This window comes from Lynx canadensis, chromosome D4, assembly GCF_007474595.2.
Source record: "Lynx canadensis isolate LIC74 chromosome D4, mLynCan4.pri.v2, whole genome shotgun sequence".
Classification (NCBI taxonomy): domain Eukaryota; kingdom Metazoa; phylum Chordata; class Mammalia; order Carnivora; family Felidae; genus Lynx; species Lynx canadensis.
Genome location: NC_044315.2, coordinates 43,203,269 through 43,215,000, shown reverse-complemented (window position 1 = coordinate 43,215,000; position 11,732 = coordinate 43,203,269). Strand labels below are relative to the sequence as shown.

The following is an 11,732-nucleotide window of genomic DNA, read 5'->3' as shown; positions in this document are numbered from 1 at the left end:
TTGTATACTGTTAATGACCATCTGCCCATTTCCTGCCTGAAATACCATGATTGTTTACGGAAAGTATCTTTAATAAAGCTGGATACTGTTTGGCTTAGAAAAAAAATTAACACTTTCTTAAGATTTGAATGATTTCAAGTACAGATTATAACACTGAGGTTCATATAAGCTAAACAACTTCCCCAAGGTAACAAAGACGGTGACTAACAAAACCACAATTCCAACTTGGGATTTCCGACTATAGGTTATAGTAGGATCTCTATGAACCATGGAAACACACGCAATATAATATTTATTATGACAATGGTGAATGGTGATAACAAAGTTGACTATTCTTATCAAGACCACTGCCACCAGAGCAGGACATATGCACAGGGATGGATAGGTGGCTTCATCTGTACATGTGACTTGGAAACACATATAGGAAGTAAATGGGAAGGTACACTCTCCATCTACACTTGTGCTTCACACCTCCCTAATATGAGAAAACAAAATCCCTGACCATTCACAAAGGTGCTAATAGTGGTCCATGAGCTATGTTTAGTATTTTCAAGGCCTAATGGAAATATATTTACTGCAATAAAAGCATATAAGGCCCCCCAAGCCCCCAACCATCTCATTACACAAATAAGCTGAATCCAGATCTTTACTGCATTTTTTTTTTTTTTTTACTTATACTCAGGTATTTAAGTCATAAAATGGGAAAACAAATTATTAGTTAATACATGCAGTGTTTTGAGTAGATGGAAACTTCCAAAACACAAGGCCCATAGGAAAAAAATAATAAAGAACACCTTTGTGTTACAAAGTTGGGAACCACTGGTTGAGTCCTTTGTTTGTTGTTCAAATACCCTTGGGAGGACTAACACATGAAGTTGTTGATTATACTTAAATTAAACCAAACCAACTGAGCATAAGGCATTATGCTGGCTGTTATGGTGCTGTGGGGAATACACAGAAGTAGTAGGCATAGTCCAATCTAGGGTGAATGGGTTTAATCAGATAATTTCCTCAAAATAGTTGAGAACAGAAAAGGAGTAAGATCTCTAAGACTAAAGGTCATAGGGGTATGGAGGTAGAGAAAGAAGGGAAACCCACCTAGACAGGAGAGAGTAAGCTAGTGTTTGCCAAACATTTGCCATATATATCTTCTCACTTAATTCTTTTCTAAAAATTGAGATATAATTGGTATGTAACATTAGTTTCAGGTATAAAACATAATGACTTAATATTTATATATATTCCAAAATTATCACCACCATAAATCTAGTTAACATTATTTAATTCTTGTAATATCCCTGAAAATTACTTAAAATTATGCCTATTTTACAAAAATAAAACTGAGACTCAGGAAGGTCTGACAACTTGTCCAAGGTCACATTACTGGGAATTGATGTTGCCAGAGTTGAAATCCAAGCTGAGTAGCATTATGTCATCAGTGAGTGATTCCTCTATTCCATGATGTGTTGTGTTCCTCTTGGGGGTTAGAAGGGCAGTGAGGAGACAGGAAGAATGAGGATGAACATGTCTGTCGGCCACAACTTGTTGCCAAGAGCAACATCAGCCTACAGCTCTAAGTACTGAGATTGAGCATCAAGAAAAAGTGGGATCTTTGCCTTCAGTAGCTTTGAAAATATATTTTCAATGGGAAGGATTCCTTTTTGGAGGCAGCAATTGAATTGATTTAAAAAGAAATTTGTTGGGTTTTTTTTTTCAACAGCGACGCACACATGTCACAGAGAAACACTGGTAAATACCTATAGGTTATCAGGCCAAATGTATGAGGTGTAGCTGTCCTATGCTCTAATACACCACAATGTGGGCAAAAAATTTATGTGAAGGCATTAATTCCATTTGCTCCAGAAGATTTTCCAAAGGGAGCTTCCCAATACATAACAGTTTCTCCTCTGAGTTTACCAATCACTGGTAGGTAGGCCTACCCAATTTCCTCTTGGATTCACCAGAGTCCTTCCAATGGCCCACAAGATCCTTTATCATCTGAGTTACCTCACCTCTGTGACCTTATCTCCCTCTGGCTCACTCTTCTTGTTGTTCTTCAAAAATAGCACTTTCTTGTCTTAGGATAGCACCTCTGGATGGAACATTCTTTTTCTTTCTTTTTTTTTTTTTTTAATCAGAGAGAGTATAAGTAGGGGAGACAGGAAAAGGGGAAGAGAGAGAGAATCTTAAGCAGGCTCCATACTCAGGGCAGAGCCTCATGAAAGACTTGATCCCATAACCCTGGGATCATGACCTGAACTGAAATCAAGAGCTGGGTGCTCAACCAACTGAACCACCCAAATGCCCCTGGAATATTCTCTCATAGACACCACTAAAGCCTCCTTTAAGCTTTGCTGTTAACTTTCATCTTCTCAATAAGCTCTACTTTGATCAGACTATTTAAAGCTGCATCCCAGACCCATGTTCCACACTGTTCTTTTTTTTTTTTTCATTCTATGGCACTTCTTTTATAATATAATTTGCTTATTAGGTTTATTGTTTATTTTCTATCTCCTCCTAGAATATACCACAAGTTTCCAGTGTCTAATATAAACAAACAATGAATAAAAATTTGTTGAATGAATGAATGAATGAATGAATGAATTCTGTATATAGGCAAGGCTAGTGGGGAGAGAGATAGATTATGTTTCAAAGAATTTTCCTCCTTATCCCACCCTAGAACATAATAACAGTTTATACTACTTAAACTCTCTGCCACTAGTTCCAAAGATCAAAAAAGAGCTCTCAGTCAAAAAAGAAAAATATCTCCATGGATGCATCATTTTATAGTACTACAACTTCTACTTTGATTTCCACTTGTCACTTTGCCTACTGTGTTTCAAGTCCTTCATGCACTGCTCCAAAATTGCCTTAAGGTATAAATGCTTATTATTTTCAAGTGAGTCTCCCTCTTTATCCACTAGGCACAGTGCTCTAGGCTTCACGTCCTAGCTTTGACATCAACTCTGGACCTGGAAGCTTACTTTGTACTTGATCTCCTGAGCACCTGATTTTTGGCTTTTCCAAAGGGACTTTAGCTTGGACAGTGCTAGGCCTGACTCCTCCCATTACTCTGTGTGGGCTCTAGCCCTTTGGATGGTCATCTGGCTGGATCAGAACCATAGTCCTTCTCTACCTCCAACCTACCCATCCACACTCTCATCAAAGGGTAGGGACTTTAACCACCTCTGTGGTTAAAGGCTAAAGGAGGACTCCTTGCAATAAGATGTGACCAGGTGCTGTTTTTTAAGCGTCTTATTTCTATCTTCTCTACCATTTGAGCTAGAGATATTGTCCTGTGCTCCTTATTAGCTTGCTTATGCTTGCAGTTCTAGAGATGCTGGGGGATTGCCACTGGTTGTCTGATGTTTAACTCTTTATATTATTAAGCAAATGGAAGAAAATGATGTCAATGTTAGGGGTATGAGACAGCTGATAGAAGGAGCAGTGAATTTATTAGATTGCAAATATTTTTAAGTGTTTTTCCAGCACTGCCTTTCTTGAGATCAAGAATTTAATCTACTTAATGGCTGGGTAAACATACCCTGAAATGGAAAAAGAGAATGACTAAGTCTTATTTCCAACACTTATTATGTTTCTTAGGTGCTCCTGATCTAATTTATTTTTCTCCTTTCTTATTTATTTCAGGGTCTGGCCAAATTGTGGTGTAAATTTATTGCTAAAAACATATGGACTTTTTCGCATATTGCTTTTGGTTAAATTTGTCTAGTAGTCTTCAGTAGAAATTCTAAGAATTATCCTAGTATAGACATAGACTAGAATTCATTCTCGACACATGGTCAGTGGACTTTTCTTTAACAGGCTGTCTTCTTCTCTCCCCTGCTTCCAAAATTAGGGTGTCTGGAGAATGCAAAACAAAATTATACAAAGGCGTGACCTCCGGCCTTGCTTCTGTCTCTTAGACTGTGAAGTGCCCAAGAGGGAAAGTGTTGAATTTGGCCTCACTTCACATGGCATTAACTGTAATTCTTTGTGAATTGTGGTGACATCATGGTATACTTTGACATCACTGCTCAGACTCCCTTCTGCTGCTGGGCATATAATGCATAGTTTTTGTTCAAACACAAGAGTCCTTTGTTGAGAAGAAAAGATAGCAGCTGGTCTTCTGCTCTGGTACAAATGTGGATCTTACTGGAATGTGTCTGTTCAGTAAGTCACCACAAAGTAGCCATTCTGCTATGATGGTTAGAACTCACTCATACACATCGCTCTGGAAAATTCTGTGAAAATTTACATCTAAAGAGGTCAAAATTCCAGATGTGGCCACAAGTCAGCAAAATTCTGCATATAATAACAATGCTCTCACTCACATGTTTAGGTATGTTATCTGAAGTCAATATCCAAAAAGCAGTAGTATGCTGCCTATACGAGTGTGGCAAGGATAGAGGGGAAAAAAAAAGGAAAGGTGAAGAGGGACATATCTGTCTCCCAAAATACTTCTGGTCCCACAGCCATCCAAGCATCTGGGATCCCTAGCCAGGACGGCTTCCACCATTCCTTGGCTCTCAAGTCAATTCCTAGTTACTTCCCAAAACCTATGACCTTATTCTAATGTGAAGCTTCTGGGTGGGGCTATTAGTATTCTGATTCAAAGTCAGTCATAAATGTCCTCAACTGACATTTCCTTTTTCCTTTCTTGGGTTCTCCATTAACATTTCTGTCCTAGGGTAAAAGTCGATAAAATGGATCAAAACAGAGTTTATCTAAGAGTTTATATAAAAATATCATCTGTAAAATGCCTCCAAACTTCTGTCCCATATGGGATCATACTTGCACAAGGCAGAAAAGTTTCAGATCAGTTTGAAAAACTAAAGGTTGTTAATCTCAGATCATTCCCTGAGGAACAAGTCATATCACAAAATATTTGGATGGGATAGTAAACTTCTTTTAATGAAAAAAAAAATTAATTGTTTTGATTGTTTTACTCTTTCAGGGAACAAATAAAGCCATGACATAATCCTCAGTTCTACCATGAGTCTTACAATTGTTAAAAGTATTTGCTCCCCATCTAGAAATTTTATACTTAAGACCAATAGGACCATAGTGCCCATCCCAGTCTTTTATCCATACATTCACTCCTGGAATATCATTACTTATATAAAGAATCTATGTGTTGTATAGCCCTAACTCATGAGAGAGGCAGCATGACATCGTGGCGGGGGGAGCAAACAACTCAACCTGGAAGTGATAATTAGTACATTTGCTTGAATATATCACACACGTTCACTATGAGATTCAGTTCTCTCATGACTTATAAGAGGATAATCAATCTACTTTATATACTTGTAAGATTTCACGTGATAGCTTACAGAAGAAGATCTACTACAGGGCCTACCACTTAACAACTCTGATATATGTCCTGGAATTTCTGGGATAATTCTACTCTCAAACCTTCTGTTTTATAGTCCCCATAGTTATTGGGCCATATGTGCTGATTACCTTGGGGGGATATGTGGCCATTGTGCAAAGGGGAGGTATTCTGCTCCTATATGTGAAAATGTGTCTGAGGTTGTAAAGGGTGGCATGGTGACTTGAGCACCTGTAGACTGCTTGTCTCACAGTTCTAGGTACAGGGTCAAGTTTGTAAGAGCTCAGATCCATTTGAGTTCCTCTGGATCTGACAACAGCAAATATAAAGTAAGATCATAACCCTGATCCTGTGGAAGAAACAGACTCTGTTTTAGAGGGCAGAGCAAGAGAGCTTCATTGAAAAAAATTTTTTTTTAAATCTCCCTCTACCTTGCAAAAGTGGCCAGTGAAATGGCAGCAAGCTTGATTGACTCTTCGGGAAATGATAATTGGGACTTTTTAAGGACTCTGTTAGAAACGTAAAAAGCCTCTCTGGGATTGCTGTTGGAGTAGCAAATAATGTTCTCTGCAGTCCACTCAAATGATAGAAGAATGCTTAGGATTCTTAAAATATCCTTCCTTAGCTCTACTTCTAGACTACTCACCTAGTTAATTCGAGACCACTTTCAAATATGTTTAAGAGAAGAACAATTACTAAGCGTTATTTGTCAACACAAAAGAGATTTCTCAAATTCAGTCTTCTAAAACCTGAAGTCTGGGGCAAAATATATTTTCAGAGGTGGGAGCAAGAGTTTGGAGTCCTGTTTTCTCCATGGGAGTCTGCACCCATAGGAACATGTTAATATATGTGTTAATATATGACAGCTGAGTTTAATGAAAGAAAGCGAGTAGTCAGCAAATCCAGTTGGTCGGAGAAATATTAAAAAATCTATTTGTGTTAATGGGGAACAAACCTTGAATATGAATGTGCAAACCAAAACAAATCAGTTAAAATTTTTATTTATTTATTTTTTTAAGGAAAAGTAGCCTGCTCAAACTGGGAATTAGAATGGTTTCTCAATCAGATTAGCAATAAAACCAATCAAATAGCAGTCACAAAGTCGTAAGAGAAACATGGACTTACTGATTTTTAATGGGCTCTATATTTCCTAAATCTGATGTTAGGTCAGCCTCTGGATGTGGTGACTGGATTGAGTGGGAAGAAGACTGACGGTTATCCACTTGGTCACCCTTCAAACTCTATCTAGGCTTGTGAGTTTATGATAATCTGTTGTATTTTGCTGAATCACTACAATACTGACTGTGGCAAAAATAAACTGCCCTTTCTTTCATTTTAGACAAAACCAAATTCACTCAAAGGCCCCGAAATAAAAAGAAATGACTGCATACATTTTTCCCATTGAGAAAGATCAAGAAAATTCCACTAGTCACCCACTCACATTCATAAAAATGAACTATTATTCTTTCCTATAATAGTCCTAGTTTAAAATCAGCTGAAACTATAAATTTCAAATCCGACGGAATTTGATACTTAGCATATGTCTAAAAATTTACATTTAAATCTCAACATATTTTAAGATTCAAGTTTTTGTAATAGGTATAATTGGTTTTTAGTCAGTTTTCTAAAACTACCTAAAAAACGAGCACAGAAAGCTTATCTATGTGCTATCTTCTAACTTCTATGAAGATACCCAATTACCTGTTTCAATGCCCTCACATTATTGCTTCCTGGTGGACCAGGGGTAAAGAAGAAGGGAGATTTTCATGGCTCACGCAACAGTCATAATTGAACAAATACTAAACCAAGTAACATATCTTCTGTAAGTATTATGTATAAGTTATATAAATTTTGGATAATTGGTTTATATTAAAATAATATGCAATGTGTCCTTATCAATATAACTATGTGAATCTAAAATAGAAATGTCCCCCAATTCTGCAAGACTGGGCCTACTAAATACCACATTTGCTAGAAAAACATGCTTTAACCACTGATTTTAAGGTTTTCAAGTGCTGTCATGTCAAATGGATTCTTGCATGGTTTTGACCTAGTCTTCTTGACATTTTCTATATTAAATTCCACTTGTATTAAACTATTTCCTGTAGATGCAGGCATGTTAGAAGGAATCACTTACTGGGATATTTACCAAAGAATAGATGAAAACAGGGGCACCTGGGTAGCTCAGTCCGTTAAGTGTCAGACTTCGGCTCAGGTCATAATCTCACAGTCCGTGGGTTTGAGCCCCACGATGGCTCTGTGCTGACAGCTCAGAGCCTGGGCTGCTTCCGATTCTGTTTCTCCCTCTTCCTCTGCCCCTCCCCAGCTTTCAGTCTGTCTCTCTCAAAAAATAAATAAACATTAAAAAAATTTAAAAGAACAGATGAAAATATTTGTTAGTATCAGCATTATAGCTTTTATGAATATGGTGCTGCCCAGAACTGCGGGCATTGAGTTCTCAGATGATTTCTAACCTCTATTTCTAAACTCTGTCCAATGAAAGTGTTTAAGACTAAGGACACATGGATTCCCTTGTCACTTGCCTTAGCAAGGTGGGTCTTCCCAGCTGCAGTCCATGAAGCCTCCTGTTTGTGGTTAGTGTTGCATCAGAGTCGAAAGGAAGGTAGAAAATAAATAGTGTCAGCCACAATTACTCTTAAGAGGGGGAGATGATACTAAGAAATTGTAGACTGTGGCAAAGGATGTTTCTCACTTGTCAATGTGATGTCAAGAAGAGACAACAATAAATAACTAGTGAAGGGGAAAGTATCATGATTATCAGGAAGCCACGACTATGTCCCCCAGGTACTGACTGATGTTTTGCTGAGTTCACCAAGCCTTACACAAACTGACTGCACAGATGACAAACCTAGGTGATTTTTTTGTCACCTGTCTAGAAAATGGCAGACTTGGGGTTCCAAACCTCTTTGTAATACTTCGTTCCTATTACACTGGGTGGTCTAATACACAGAGGACTTTTTTTTTTTCATTTAATCCAAGTTAGTTAACATACAGTGTAATAATGATTTCAGGAATAGAATTTAGTAATTCATCCACCTACATATAGCACCCAGTGCTCATCCCAACAAGTGTCCTCCTTAATGCTCCTTGACTATTTGGCCCATCCCCCCACCCAACATCCCTCAAGCAAACCTCAGTTTGTTCTCTGTATTTAAGTCTCTTATGGTTTGTCGTCCTCTCTGTTTTTATACTATTTTTGCCTCCCTTCCCTTATGTTCATCTGTTTTGTATCTTGAAATTCCACATATGAGTGAAATCATATATTTGTCTTTCTTACTTATTTCGCTTAGCATAATGCACTCTGGTTCCATCCATGTTGTTGCAAATGGCAAGATTTCATTCTTTTTGATCATCGAGTAATATTCCACTGTGTGTACATATGTATGTATGTGTGTGTATACACATATACATATATACCACATCTTTATCCATTCATCCATCAATGGACATTTGGGCTCTTTTCATACTTTGGCTATTGTCGATAGCACTGCTATCGACATAGGGGTGCTAAACATAGGGGAGCACGTGCCCCTTGAAACAGCATTCCTGTATCCTTGGATAAATACCTAGTTGTACAATTGCTGGATCATAGGGTAGGTCTATTTTCAAATTTTTGAGGAACCTCCATACTGTTTTCCAGAGTGGCGGCACCAATTTGCATCCCTGTCAGCAGTGCAAAAGGGTTACCAGAGGACTTTTAAGTCAGCTGTCTGTATACTCAGAGGAGTAGGGAAGCACCACTGGGATGTAGCAGCTTCTTAGATGACAGCACACTGTTTTAAGACATAGTTTTTCAGGGAATGTTTGTACCTCTGCTTTAAAACCTAGCCTATCATGTATCAATAATGTTCACTACGTTTGTTTCTTAGACCCAACTAAGGACATTCAAAAGGGAAGATGGTTCTGCAGGACAGTCTCTGGGACACAAAAACTTCCAAAAAAAGATTCCAAGGCTTTTTCCAATAGTATGAAGCCCCTCCCCCCCACCTCCGCAAATTTATTTCAATGCTTGCCTGTAGCTTGGCTTTGGCATTAAGTCAGCTATTACCTTAAGCAGAGGGGAAAACATCTTCAGTTGCAGTTGGCAAGACTAAGGGGAAGGAGGGGGGCAGTGAGGAGGGAGAAGACGGAAAGGAGCTGAACTCAGCCCAAACACAGCTCACATATGGGCGGCCTGACCCGGCAAAGACCTCAAAAGCCCTGCCAGTAGCCATTGAGTACGACCTCCAGGCGAACTTTTGATTTGTACCACGCGGTGTCAGGAAGAAGAAAGCCCAGGATGACACACGGCCAATTCTCTAGCATCCTGACTTGAACACCTGATTCACACATACAGTACCTGCCTCTGCTCCCTCCACCCCAGCTTGGGTCAGAGGCCAATTCGTGAGGCAAGAAGGATGTGTTCTGATACCAAAGCACCATGACACACAGTCCTGACCTTCTCTGTCAGAGGCAAAATAAAAAACATTTGGAAAGCATGTGAACAGAGTATTCTTGTATTAGTTTTTATTTGAGAACCTCACATAATTCCAAAAAAACAGGAACATTGGCAACTTCAGCTCCAGAAATGTTCAAGATTCCTGTCACAGGACAACTACAAGTAAAAAATGAGGACCATGGGAAGCGTTAGTTAGGTGGGAAGCTGGCAGCCCACTTATGCCCCTGAAAGAGCAATTCTGTCTCTGAGCCTGAACCAAAAGCAATTCTGTCTCTGCGCCTGTCCACCCCATTTCCATAAAGATTTCCTAAAGAGAGGGCAGGATCCCCGGCTGAACAGAATCACGCATCGCTTTAAAATGTGTACATTGTCAAGGTTACGTTTCTGGACTAAGTGCTTATCTGGTAGTTCCACAAGACCCACTTCTTTTGCACTGGGATTCGAACTGTCTTTCAGACATAACTGCTTTCTCAACTACAATGCTGGCATTGGTCCAATTAGATCTGAAGAAAAGGCTCCATTTTGTAAGTGGTCATTTAAATTGCAGACGTGGATTCAGCCCTGCCAAACGTGTACATGCTATCATAAATCAACACCCGCATACATAGCAGGCCGCAGCCCTCTGAAACACCTCTTGGTATGCAAAGAGGCACAGCTATACTTTTCTTTCTTTCCAGCAGACAGCATCTCACCATTTTCATGGTTATTCTCTGAGCTTGTGAGCAGCAGAGGGAGAAAAGGTAGGGAAGAATACAGGCTCCAGGAATCCCAAGCCCAAACTTTTGTAAATTGCCTAGAGAAGCTGAAGAAGTTTCAGGGCCATGATCTCCATCACAATGAGCAAGCCCTTTACTCAACACCCTTTATGGGAATGTATTGTCCTGGCTGTTGGAGGGTAAACAGCTGAGAAGTCACAGCCCATGCTTTACAGAGCTTTGTAAGCTAGAAGTATGGGTACAAGAGGAGTAGGTGGTGAGCTGGTGAGAATGAAAAATGGTACAGCTGCCGTGGAAGCAGTATGGAGATTCCTCAATAAATGAAACATAGAATTACCATACGATCCAGCAATTCCAGCTCTGGATATATACCTAGAAGAACTGAAAGTGAGGACTTAACCAGATAATTGTAGGCCCATGTTCATAACAGCATCCTTCACAACAGGCAAAAGATGGAAACAGCCCAAGTGCCTACTAGCTGATGAACAGATAAACAAAATGTGGTATATACTGTTAAATTAATTAAACAAGGAGGCCATTAGACTGATGTAGCTCTAATGCCATGGCAGCCTACGTAAGGAAACCTAGATCTAAGTCTATAAATGCCTCAAGGTTACAAAATCAAAACAGCAAAGACAGCCAATCAGTAAGAGTCAATTAGGCTCTAAGTTATAGCCAATCAAATAATTTCCTTTCTTTGCTTCTGCACTTTCTTTAAATAAGTCTCTCCCCCGGCTCCTGTTGGTAAGTGCTCCCAACCATGTCCAGTGTGATACTGCCTGATTCTAATAGGAAAACACCCAAATAAACTCACTTTTTAATATGCCTCAGCTTATCATTTTAACATTTCACACAATGGAATATTATTCAAGCTATGAAAAGGAAGGAAAACCTTACACATGATACAAGAGTAATGAACCTTGAAGACTTTAAGCTAAGTTCAATAAGAGACCAAGATTACAAATACTGTATAATTCCAATTATATGAGGTACCCAGAATAATCAAATTAATAGAGACAGAAATGGAAAGATAGTTACCAGGGGCTTAGAGGAGGGGGGAATGGGGAATCACTGTATAATGGGTATGGAGTTTCAGCTGGAGAAGATAAAAACGGTTGGGGATGAATGGCAGAGATGATTACATATACAGCAATGTATATGTACTTAATGCTGGTGAACTTGAACTATCTATCTAAAATGGTTAAAATGCTAACTTTAAAAACATCTT

General features: G+C 38.9%; 1 protein-coding gene across 1 annotated transcript in view; it reads right to left on the bottom strand.

Moving 5' to 3' along the window:
• Positions 1-11,732, bottom strand: part of ADAMTSL1 (ADAMTS like 1) — a 379,909-nt gene that overhangs the window by 259,385 nt on the left and 108,792 nt on the right.